This window comes from Chrysochloris asiatica, unplaced genomic scaffold (assembly GCF_000296735.1).
Source record: "Chrysochloris asiatica unplaced genomic scaffold, ChrAsi1.0 scaffold00227, whole genome shotgun sequence".
NCBI classification, from domain to species: Eukaryota; Metazoa; Chordata; class Mammalia; order Afrosoricida; family Chrysochloridae; genus Chrysochloris; species Chrysochloris asiatica.
In genome coordinates this window covers 989507-1002248 of record NW_006408745.1, presented here as the reverse complement: position 1 = coordinate 1002248, position 12742 = coordinate 989507, and positions in this window count along the sequence as shown.

Here is a 12742-nt window from a genome sequence, read left to right as displayed (position 1 = left end):
GTCGCTATGAGTCGGTTCCGACTCGATGGCACCTGACAACAACAACAGAAGAATATTAAAATACCATGGACTCCCAGAAGAACACGTAAATTTGTGTTGAAAGAAGTATGGCTATAGTATTCCTTAGAAGCAAGAACAGTGAGACTTTGTATCTCATACTTACAGCAGGACATCATGCTTGGTAAATTGGAGCATCAGAGAAAAAGAGGAAATCCCCTTAATGAGCTGGATTGGCACAGTGGCAACAGCAATGAACTCAAGCTAAACAACACTTGTGAAGATGTTGCAAGACTTGCCAGTATTTCATTCTATTGGGCATAAGGTCGCCATGTGTTGGAAGCAAGTCAAAGGCACCTAACAACAACAGCAACAAGAGATTCTTAAGCACAATTAACCAAAAATTATTTACACAGATTTGTGCCTTTTACTAACTTTTCCTTTTGAGGAGGGAATAAACAACAATAGATAATCCAATAATTATGAGAAAGAAGAGACAATAAAGTAGAAATGAAGTTTTCATAGAACAAGTGATATTAATGTTGTTCTTGAATGATGAATGAGAATTTGCCAAATAGAGCATTGTTGAGAGAGATTGGTACACTTCCAGGATATCATAAAGCAGCTGAGTGTATTATTCCTTTCTAGAAGATAAAGGGATGGAGTAGGGAAGGGTAGATGGGAAGAGACTGCCTACATGGGATCCTGAAAAGGTATGACGTTTATATTGCTATGCATGCTGTTCCCCATTTCTAAGGAGATTTAAATTGGTTTTCTTGAAATTTGGAAATGATCTGTGAATTTTAACTGTGGACTGACATGCTCAGAATTTTATTTTAGGAAAAATCACTCCTATAGTTGTTTGGAAGATGGGAGGAGGCTGGGAATAAAGAATTATGTTAGGAGGTTAGGAGGATGATGAGAGCCTTGACCAGGACTAAGGGGTAGAAAATGAAAATTTGAAAAGAAGTGAAAAGTTAATAGTGAAAGTATAATGCTAGAAATGCAAAGATTTATGTATTAATTATAGTTTAGGATTGAGAATGGGGATAAAAGAACACCCCAAAGTTTTAAATTTTTAGCAAGGGAACAGGATGAGTGATCATGGCTAGCTTTTTGTGCATGAACAGCAGACTTTGTTTAGGTATGTATTTATATATATGTATATGTATCTAACTCTCTCTCTCTCTCTCTCTCTCTCTCTCTCTCTCTCTCTCTCTCTCTATATATATATATATATATATATATATATAGAGAGAGAGAGAGAGAGAGAGAGAGAGAGAGAGAGAGTTTTCTTCAGCCAAGGTTATATCTAAAGGATATTATTCTTGGGCAGTATGTATACTTGAGAGAGCAATGACTCTGAAGGATAAGCACTGGACTGTGAACCACAAATTTGGCAGTCCAAATTCACCATGTATGCCACAGGAGATGAGGCTTTCTGCTCCCATAAAGATTTACAACCTCAGAAACCCTATACCAGGTCACTACGAGTCAGAATTGACTCCCTGGTACATAACAACAACAACAAATATATTCTTGGATAAATATACTCATTTTTTTTTGGAGGACAGCTGTAAATATAATTTAAAAAAATCAGTAAAATTACTTCAACTACACTTTAATCTATCAGCTTTTCCCAGATCATAAATCTCATGTCTCTCTTTCCCAGAATCTCTGATTCCTCTTTTTCGCTGGTAAATATAACCATCAATACCTAGTGGCAATGTGCCTTTGTGTCAGAAGAAAATATATTTTTCTTATTACAGGTTTTAGATGCTTTATGAGTCTGTAAGATGTATTTGGGAGAATAGGACTGAGTAAACTTTTTATTATTCCATTACAACTTACAAGTCAACAGGGCAGAATGTATTTTACAATTTATGACTTCCTGTGAACATTAGAACAAATCTCCCAGGTCAGGGTCTGATTGTGGAGTGTGGGAATTTTCCGTGCCTTTTAGCATTGAAGTCCATGACTTTTAGTTCAAGTTATCAGTTCAAAAGGAATGGAGGCCACTTACTATTCATTTTGTGAAGTGTGGACAGTGATGTGATAAATGAACAAATCTTTGGATAATCTGAGTAAAAGCCTTTCCTAGGGAACACCTTGTATGCTATAGGGACTAAAGAGAATGACAGTTAGATAAAGGAAAAATGTGCACAAAAAATCTCTTGATTGGAATTTGTTTTGGATATACTCAGGATCCAAATCTGTTATCATGACAGGTAGAGAAAAATGTATATAGGTCTTGGTAAGGGGAAGAGAAGGCAAGAAAAGAAAGAGAATGAATGCAATAGAGAGCAGAGTAATTCATTTGTTGATCATAAAATTTCACAAGAAAGAAAAATATCCCATTCAAAGTTAAAATGTATACTTTAAAGAGAGGAATTAGGATGGACACACACAGAGAAACATGATCTTTTTTCTAATACAGTTATCTAAAAGTTGTTACATTTTAAAAGAAAAACATACACAGGAAAATGTTGGAATGAAACTTGCTATTCTGTGCACAGGAAATATTTTTAACAGACAAAAAGTATACCCAAAGAATCTTTATTCCAGGAAATAACTATAGACAGATTGTATTTTGAGATATTTTTTAAGGTTTCATTAATACTGTAGGGTACACAGTGGACTGCTAATGACAGGGTTGCTAAGAGTTGTAATCTACTTGACAGCACTGGACAACAACAACAAGGATTCTAAGGTTTTATTTATAAAATAGAAATGAAATATGAATAGGGTTTTCCAGCTCTCCTAAATGCTGTATTTCAGACAATATCTAGAAACAGTAGTTGGTTCACTCAGACATTCTGGGAGAATATCAGCATAGTGCCTGGCATTTTACCCACATCCAAAGGAAAGCAAAGGAGGAGTTGTACCTTGAATCAGAGAATAGAAAAAGAGTGCTTACGTGTCCATTGCAGTAATAAAAGCTTTGGTGAGTTCAGTCTACAGGAAGCTATGTTATCCTGTAAAACAAAAGTGGTGTTCCATAGAGCCATGTATCTGAGAAATCCTATAGGTCAGACTTTTCCAATCATCCTTGAGTACTGTAACATGTTTAAATAGAACTGGTGTGGTGCTGTGGGTTAATGCACTGGACTACAAAGTCAGTAGAACTGCAAAGTCGATGGTTCAAATTCACCAGCCATTCCTCGAAAACCCTATACAGGGTTGCTATGGGTTGGAACCCACCAGACAACACTTAACATCAACAATGGAACATGAACAGAAAAGTCATAAGATTTATTGAATGCCTTGGTCAGAGAAGACTTTTCAAATGATTAAAAATTGAGAAGCTTCAAAAAAAAAAAAAAGACCCAAAATGTATCCACTTTTTTTTTTTTTAATTGGGGAGCCTTAGAGGGACAGTAGTTAAGTATTCACCTGCTAACTGAAACATTGGTGGTTTTAACCCACAAGTTGCTAATTGGGAGAAAGATGTGGCAGCCTGTGTCCATAAAGATTATAGCTTTGGTTGTTATAGACACTTAGATGGGATAGAAAGAAATATCAGGAAACATGATTACAGAATGCTTGTAAGCCTGTCTCTGTTTATAACAGATTGTAACACCTAAAAGGAGTTCTAGAAAGCCCAGTGAAATAGGCTTCTTGCAGACCTTTTTTTAGTGTATAGAACCTTAGGTAGAATCCTGAGCCCCAACCAGAACTTTATGAGGTGGGACATTCCCACCTGAAAGGACATACAGACCAGCCTGGAATGTTTAGAGGAACAGAAGATACTTCTTTAAAGAAAAACCAGCAGACAAATAAATCAAAAACAAAAACTGTAGTATAATTGGCTTCTACAGGAACAAGCAAGTTCTTCGCCAGGGAGCCATGAAAGTAAGCAATCAAATCCCTTCAGGACAAACACCCCTCCAAGACTGAAACTCATAGTGGAAACATGAGTAGGCACATAAGCTTGCTGACAACTGTGTTGGTCTACTTGTGATAGGAAATGAGGGAAAGACAGCAATGAAGATATAAGCTGAGTTTGACCACGTTCCATGGACTCCTGTTGACCTTGAGATGAGAGAGACAATAGGAAGGGCTGGTTGGTCCAAAGTGTAGTGAGACTTGGGAATTCCTGAGCCCATGGAAAAGGATGATCTAGCCATGGAGGGCTAGAGCTGAGAGTGAAGCATCCAGCTGATATGAAGTGAAGGGAGACTCACAAGAACACCCAAACTTGCAGATAGTACCCAACTGACCTAGCTTTGATGGCTTGATGATCAGAACCCAACTAGAAGAATATAAAGAAACTTAATAAAGAAAACAAATGTAGATTATTACAATTTGATGAACTTGACCTATACTTATGGATGTAATAGGTCAAAATACCAACTGAGATGGAAGGAGTCTTCACATCAAGGATTAAACCTATCCCCTCTGTTTACAGGGTTGATTGTTGTTGTTGTTGTCAGGTGCCATCGAGTCGGAACCGACTCATAGCGACTCCATGCACAGCAGAACGAAACAATGTTCGATCCTGGGCCAACCTCACCACCGCTGCCACCCCCGAGTCCATCAATGATGCCACCTGGCCGATCCATCTCGTTGGAGGTCTTCCTCTTTTTCCCTGACCCTCCACCCTACCCAGCATGACATCCTTCTCCAACGATTGTTTCCTCCGGACTACATGTCCAAAGTAGGAGAGACGAAGCTTAGCCATCCTGGCCTCCAAGGAGCACTCTGGCTGCACTTCTTCCAAAACAGATCTATTGGTTCTTTTGGCAGTCCATGGCACTTTCAGTATTCTCCTCCAACACCACAACTCAAAGGCATCAATTCTTCTACGATCCTCTTTATTCACTGTCCAGCTTTCGCATCCATATGAGGCTATTGAAAACAAATTGCCTGGGTCAGGCGCACCCTAGTCCTCAAGCTGACATCTCTGCTCTTCAATACTTTAAAAAGTTCCTGTGCAGCAGATTTACAGGGTTGATAGGGACAGGCAAGTTAGACAATGGCAACCTAAAATGGGGGAGGGGACTATAAAGGCATGAAGTAGCTGGCTTACAAGTTTTCAAGAGGGAGTTTAGTTTCAGAATGGGCAGGGGAAGCTAGACTCCCCACTGAATACTTTTCCTCTTGTCTAGATGGGTCAGGTAAAAGGAGATGGGTATGGGGTTCATTGATTCAATAGTGAGTAGTTGTTATCATACCTAATTTTGATTGTCACATCTGTAAAGATAGAAGTTGTGTAACAAAAAGAGGGGAGTAGTTCATCCTGCATCTCAGAGAGAGAGGACCCCTAGGATCATCAAGAGAGAAGAGCCTGAACTGAATGTCAGACCCTAACTAGAGAAACAGTGATGTCAGAGATGGAGGCAGAAGTGATGGCATGGAGAGATTGAGCAGCTGAGGAATCTAGACTTATTATAGAAAGAGAAAGGTTGTATGCTGGCAGCCAGGAGGGTGGCTTCCAGAAAATGCTCTGTGGTTGTTCAAACGATTATATATCTCTGCATGTTTATATATATACATGCGCTAGAGGGTAGACACACATTAACCTGAGTGATGTGGCAGGCAATATACAGCCAGAGGGAGGTTGGCAGGGGAAAGATGGGGTGGCAAGAGACACAGGGAGGAATGCAGTGGTTGGTGTGAATAGAGGTAGATGCTTTTAACTGTTGGTACACGGAGGGGATGGCAACTATACAATGAAGCAAATTATATGATTTTTTGAATGTTAAGCTAATGATCTGTTCTGTAAACCTTCATGCAATTCAAAATAAAAAGTTAAAAAACAAAAAGATTACAGCCTTGGACACCATATGTAATATGAAAATCTTATTTGACATCATACTACATAGCAAAAACAAAAGGAATGAGAATATAATATTTTGTAATATTTAAGTATATTAGAATATCTATTTTAAGAATTCACTATTGCTTGTTCTAATCAAAGGATCTGAAGAATCATCTGAGATTCATCATCTTCCTTTTGAATTTTTTTTTTATCCACTTGCTCTATTTGTTGTTGTTATGTGCCGTTGAGTCAGTTCTCATCATAGCGGCCCAGCATAGGGTTTCCAAGGAACAGCTGGTGAGTTTGAATCGCCGAATTTGCAGTTCAAGCGGCTTTGCAGTCTGGCATATTAACCCACAGGCCACACCAGGACTCTACTTGTTCTGTTTGTTGTTGTTGTTGTTGTTAGGTGCCATCGAGCTGGTACCGACTCATAGTGACCTTATGCACAGCAGAACAAAACACTGCCCTATCCTGGGCCAACCTCACTACTGTTGCCACTTGGCCAATCCGTCTCATTGGGGGTCTTACTTTTTTTCTCTGACCCTCCACTTTACCAAACATGATGTCCTTCTCCAATGACTGGTCCATCCTGACAATATGTCCGAAGTATGAGAGACCAAATTAGGCCATCTTGGCCTCTAAGGAGCACTATGGCTGCACTTCTTCCAAAACAGATCTATTGGTTCTTTTGGCAGTCCACGGCACTCCAACACCACAACTTAAAGGCATCAATTCTTTTACGGTCTTCCTTATTCACTGTCCAGCTTTTGCATGCATATGAAGTTATTGAAAACACCATGGCTTGGGTCAGGTGCACCTTATTCCTCAAGCTGACATATTTGCTCTTCAACACTTTAAAAAAGTCTTGTGCAGCAGATTTGCCTAACACAATACGTCATTTGAATTCTTGACTGCTGCTTCCGTGAGTGTTGGTAGTTGATCCAAGAAGAATGAAGTCCTTGACAACTTCAATCTTTTCTCCATTGATAAGAATGTTTATTGGTACAGTGGTGAGGATTTTTGTTTTCTTGACATTGAGATGTAATCCATACCGAAGGCTATGCTCTTTGATTTTCATCAGTAAATATTTTAAGTCCTCTTCAATTTCAGCCAGCAAGGTTGTATCATCTGCATATCGCAGGTTGTTAGTGAGGCTTCCTTCAATCCTGATGCCACGTTTTTCTTCATATAAACCAGCTTCTCATATTATATAAGTGGTAAATTATATAAGTGATGAATACTACATTGATGTGTAGACTAAAAACTTTAAGATGGTCCTTCTCATAACTTCTGGGTATTTAAATATGCATTGAAAAAGGAAGATATTTTCACATTTATTCATATAAACAAATTAATATTTAAAATTAAATATAGAGTCAGTAATACTGTTAGATATGCATGTGTATGTGTGTGTGTGAAAGCTTTGAGGAAAAGAATTTGGGAATTATTGCTGTTTGTTATTGCAGAAAGCAATATTGAGCTGTGCATTATCCAGTTAATTAAAGGATACTATAAAACAGAAGAGTCAAATAGATCCTTTGGGAAGAATCACTCAAATTGTTACTCTTTCCTGAAGACCGCAACTGTTGCTGCTATCTTTATGACCATGATAGAGACAGAAGCAGGAAACAGGAAATGGCGGTTCTTAGGGATTTTGCACTAAAAATAGCCTTTGAGGCAAAAGGTAAAATTGTGAAGGATCTCTGTGTCTCTTTCCCAAATTGTAGTGAGAGATTTATAGTTGTTGTTAGGTGCTGTCAAGTCAATTCTGACTCATAGAGACACTATGCATAATAGAACGAAACACTGCCCAGTCCTGTGCCATCCTCACAATTCTTATAATACTTGACCAATCGTTGCTGTCACTGTGCCAATCCATCTCCTTGAGACTCTTCCTCTTTTTTGCTGAGCCTCCATTTATCAAGCATGATGTTTTTCTCTGGGAACTGGTCCCTTCTGATAACATGTCCAAAGTATGAGAGACTAAGTTTCATCATCCAGGCTTTTAAGGAACATTCTGGCTGTACTTCTTCCAACAGATTTGTTTGTTCTTCTGGCAGTCTATGGTACTTGTAATATTCCTCCCCAACATCATAAATAAAATGCATTAACTCTTGTACAGTCTTCCTTATTCATTGTCCAACTTTTACATGCATATGAGGCTATTGAAAATACCATGGCTTGGGCCAGGTGGACTTAGTCCTCAAACTGATATCTTTGCTCTTGAATACTTTAAAGTGGTCTTGTGTAGCAGATTTGTCCAATGCAATATTTGCTTGATTTCTTCACTGATCATTTAATGGTGATGATAGTGTTGATAGTGAATCCAAGCCAAATGAATTTTTTGACACCCTCAGGAGATCCATTTAACATTTGGGTGGTGTGATGATAATGATGAAAATGATGGTGATGATAATTGTATTGCTCCTCACTGATATGAAAGAATTTGTAAAAAATCATACCATGAGATTTAGTTTAGCTATAGACTTTGGTGAGTCTGGGTATGGATTTAATTTCTTTATAGCAATAGTAACAGTATATATGCTCCAGAGTGATAAACCTGGAAAAATAATTTATATTTATCTAGGAGCTCTGGTAGTGTAGTGGTTAAAAATTGGGCTGTGAACCTCAGGGTCAGCAGTTTGAAACTCCCAGCTGTTCCGTGGGAGAAAGATGAGTCTTTCTGCTCCCGTAAAGATTTACAGCCTCGGAAACCCTGTACAGGGTCGCTATGAGTCAGAACTGATTCCATGGCACATTATAACACAACAATACTAATGATGGAGTCCTGGTGTGGAACTATGGGTTAATGCACTGGACTGCAAAGGCAATTTGAACTATAAGATCAGCAGTTCAAGTCCACCAGCTGCTCCTTGGAAACCCTTACTGGGTCAGTATGGGTCAGAACTGACTCGATGGCAGTTAAGAACAACAACAATAATGTACCAATGACAGATTTCTAGTATGGTGCTGTTGGATTAGTACTGGACAGCGAACCACAAGGTCAGTGGTTCAAACTCACCAGCTACTCCTTGGAAACCCTATACAGGGTTGCTTTGAATTGGAAATAACTCAACAGCATTTAATAGCAACAACATACAAATGACACATTTAATAACAGGATATAAATACACTTAAATCTTCCAATAGTAGAAGTTGCAAATGGACTAATAATTTGATCTCAGACTGAGACCAGTCATTGTCTTGTTGTTGTAGTTAAGTGCCCTCGAGTCTTTTCCAACCCATAGTGACTCTGTATAGGGTTTCCAAGGAGCAGCTGTGAGTTTTAACCACTGACCTTGCAGTTTATATGACCTTGTAGTCTGACTCACCAGTGCCACACCAGGACTCCTACCTTTAGCTTTTAGTCATTTAGTCTTGGAAGCCTATCTAGGAAAAATAGTCTTCGCTAGTTCAAAAGACCAATTACTAATATCAACAATATTCTAGGTATTTTTACTTTGGCAACAGTAGTAAGGTTGGCCCAGGATTGGGCAGTGTTTCATTCTGCTGCGCATAGGGTCACTATGAGTTGGTACCGACTTGATGGCACCTAACAACAACAACAACAACAACAACTCACTTCATGACTCCCAACTCAAGTGTTCACTTTCTCATCAAACTGACTTCTGAGTGTCTTACTTTTGTTTTAAATAATCTTTTAACTCCTTTTCCAGTTTGTTTGGACTCTCCAGTTTCCCATGTGGCTTTTGCCTCTTTCTCCTTCCTGATCTTGCCCTTGCCTGAGATTCATCATCATCCCTCCAAGCAGGAAGTTGGGTAAATTATTTCTTTTCTTTCTGCCTGAAGGCATCCCAATGATACATGTGAAACACATTCAAATCTGACCATTTGTGAAACGCCATGCAAGAGGACTAAAGGATCAATGCGACCAGTTTGAAAATCTGAGAGATTATCTTTGAGACTCTACTTATTGGTTCACATAAATGCTGTATATTGAAACAAACTATACACGAATCGGGCTGAGAACCACAAGGTCAGCAGTTCGAAACTACCAGCTGCTCTGTGGGAGAAAGATGAGGCTTTCTGCTCCTGTAAAGATTTACAGCCTTGGAAACCCTGTTCAGGGTCGCTATGGGTCGGAACCAACTCGACGGCACTTAACAACAACAATACACAAATTGGATTTAATTGTAGGTCAATAAAATTGTCCTGTATTTTTAAAAATCCTAGACACCTGATTTTTTAGTGAGTTATGGTTTAAAAAAAACCAACTAGATTGAAGAGGAATGAAGTTAATAGCTGCAGCTAAATGGGTTAGAAAGACTATGTCCTCTGGTAGGGACTGGAGAAATTCTATTGTAGCTGTTTAAACTCAAAGGCTAGATGACTGATAACAGGGCATTGTCTAGAGATTTCGCAGTTCAGGTTAATGCAGCTCTATAATTACACCTATATACTGCTGATAAGAAGCCTTAATGGACCTTTCATATCTGTATGTTAACTAGGATATACACTACGTATGGATATACGATTGTTACCTGTAAGACTTCATTCTGATAACTTAACTTCCTTGTCAAATGATGCATTACAGATGCTGCTTCCAGCATCTTATCTCTTTTACTACAAGAGTTTTGGCACAATAATGTCATTTTGTTTAACATTCAGAGCTTTTCTATCTTATGTGTTATTGTAATAGAGTTCATATATCACTACACTGGTTGTTTATCTTTATATTTTGGATTGTCATATAAATATATTACATATAATATTTTGCACACACATTATATACCAATAAACAAGAATTTATGAAGACTGAAATAGAAAAAACTGCCTTATAAAATCCTTCCTTATGCATTAACAGGTTATACAAATTTGAAATATTTGTTTGCTTTGGAAACCAATGTATAACTTTAGGGAATATTTCCAAATAAGGGAATAAGTCATCAAGGATTGCTGCTAGGGTTCCAGTTCATTTATGCATGGGTTTAAACACGTCTCTGTGCTCAATAGATGGCGGCAGTCAAGTTCTATTAGTAATACATTTGTCTTAGTCTTATTAAGGTGCATTAAACAAACAAACAAACAAATAAATAAATAAATGATCCACTCAGAACAGTGGCTTCCAAGGGAATCTGCTGGACCAGTTAAATTGAAGGCAGAGAGTTCAGCTCAGAAGATTATGGTGACTGTGTGATTTGGGATTCCAAGAGGGTAATCTTGATAGGTTATCTCAAAGAATACAGGACTATCATGGGGATTTATTCTTAAGTTTTAAGACAAAGGAAAACTGCACTGATAAGAAAAAGGTCAGGAAAATTAGACCAAGGACTCCCCCCACCCACCACACACACCCAATCAATGATAATATACCTGCTCATTCTTTGAGGGTAGCAAAGGTTCTTCTATAAGAATTCCTTTGGGAAACCTTACTCTATCAACCAAACAGTATGACCTTACCCATTTAGATTGGATTTTGTTCCTGAAATTCAAAGAACACTTAAAAGGAACATGATTTAAGTTCTTCAAGGATGCCAAACTGCCATTTTGGTGTGGTATATATACACTTCTCATTACATTTTGGGTGTGAGGAATTAGCTTTCTCCTCAAATTTGTTCTTCATAGTCCAGAAGAGCTGTCTCCTTTTCAATAAACTTTCCCCCAAATGGGTGCATTCAGCTGTTTTCTACTGGATTGCAAGATCCCATTGAGCCAGAGTATGTCTTAATGGAGCTTACACCCCTCACTAGAATGATACTAACAACACCTACTCCAAACTACTGCCATCGAGTCAATTCAGACTCACAGAGATCCGGTACGTCAGATTAGAACTGCCTCATATGGTTTCTAAATCCGTAAAACAAACCGCCACATCTTTCTTCCACAGAACAGCTAGTAGGTTCAAACAACTGACCTTTTGATTAGCGACAGGTTACTTCAAACACCAGGGCTTCTTACAGTAGATGCTAGGTAAATGTTTTCTGAATAAACAAAAGAATACTCTCCAAGAAAATTAAATTTCATCACATTACATCTATGTAGCACATATTTAAAAAGACATTCAACAACAAACCCTAACATATGACTCATGCTTATATAGTCTGTCACAACTGTTCAAATGGCATGTCTCATTCCTCAGTCTTCAGGTTAGTTTAGGAAAGGTAGTCATTCAAAATTGGTGGATATTATGGTGTCAGATAGTTAACTCCTTTGTTTCTGTAATTAACTGGGAAAAGTCAGATTCTTTCCTCATTTTAATTATACAATATTTGAGTGTAGTGACTTGTTTTCTTTCTTATATTTATTTTTTTGATGGTGACTGTAAGAACTATTACTGTACTTTTAACTAGTTTTGAGTGAAAAAGACTAAAAAACCTTGTGAGATCCATTAAAATCTTGTTCTTACAATGATTATGTTAATATCAGGAAATTTGATTGAATATTCCTGAAACTGGAAGTGTGACTCTATATGTAAAAATACTTAGGAAAAAAACCCAAAACTAACTGTATTAGACTTTGTCATATTGTGGACTTATCCTGCAATGTAAACTATTCCACATTAGTTCTAACTTAACCAATTAAAAATAAATTGCACAATATTCTGTTTGCTATTTTCTCAGTCATTTTAGGTAAGTCATATTACCACCTCCCTTAGCCACAATCTTCTCATAGTTAGGATGAGTGTAATAATAACTACTTCAAGAATGTGTTATGAGGATTAAATGAAATAGTGTTTGCAACACAACTTTTAAATTTTGAAGAATATTTAAATAAATATTTAAACATTGTGGTTGCATAATATTTATATTTTGTAATATAAATACATATTTATACATATATATGTAAGGAGCTCTGGTAGCGTAGTGGTTACGAATCGGGCTGTGAACCGCAAGGTCAGCAGTTCGAAACTACCAGCTGTTCCGCAGGAAAAGATGAGGCGTTCTGCTCCCGTAAAGATTTATAGCCTCGGAAACCCTGTGCAGGGTCGCTATGAGTCGGAACCGACTCCACGGCACTTAA